The following is a 682-nucleotide window of genomic DNA, read 5'->3' on the forward strand; positions in this document are numbered from 1 at the left end:
TCCTCTGTACTACCTACATATACACAATAAGCAATGACTAATCAGAGTTTTTAAAGAAAGCATAGAGCTTTTCAATTCAGACAAAAGAAACAAAGCAGAGAGCTTTTACCAATCTCCTAATATCGTTGCGTTGTTAGTTATTGGTCCATGATGAGTTGTTCCAATGTAATCTATATCCACACAAAAGCAAACTGCATTCTAATCACCTCAAACGAAACTTCAATTTCATATCATAAGCAAATTCATGAGGAAACAAGTCTGCAGTTTTTTTTTTTTGGGTTTTCTGATATAATTATAAACAGAGTTTGCAAAATCAAAAATACCTGTATAATAACTGGGTTTTCATCATGTTGCTTCACTGGCTCCTGAAAGTAAAGAAAATTGAATCCAACTTTTCAATTATCTCAAACCTGCTAAGTGATTAGGGGGTCTGTAACATGAAATTGAAAATCTTGAGATGATAAAGGGGATTATTATTGCCAGGAGAGAAGTTTATGGTGAGCGGAGACATGGAGAGCGATGGTAGAGACGATCATCCGATCAAAGTTTCGACTCCGACAACTCTTACCTATGATCATAGATAATCCAAGAAATATTTTTTTTTTGTGTGTTTCCCAGCACATCAGTAATTAAAAAAAACTGACCGCAGAAACTTGTTATTATTCACTTCAACGAAAGTTTT

General features: G+C 34.2%; 1 long non-coding RNA gene across 1 annotated transcript; it reads right to left on the reverse strand.

The window, feature by feature from the left end:
- Window position 1: 1 nt before the first annotated feature.
- LOC104774629 lies at window positions 2–676 on the reverse strand. Its single transcript, XR_765422.1, has 3 exons — window positions 324–676; window positions 110–170; window positions 2–13 (listed from the first exon to the last, which is right to left on the reverse strand). It is a non-coding gene; the product is annotated as an uncharacterized LOC104774629 (long non-coding RNA).
- Window positions 677–682: the final 6 nt, after the last annotated feature.

The sequence above is a fragment of the Camelina sativa genome, unplaced genomic scaffold (genome assembly GCF_000633955.1).
Source record: "Camelina sativa cultivar DH55 unplaced genomic scaffold, Cs unpScaffold04150, whole genome shotgun sequence".
Classification (NCBI taxonomy): Eukaryota; Viridiplantae; Streptophyta; class Magnoliopsida; order Brassicales; family Brassicaceae; genus Camelina; species Camelina sativa.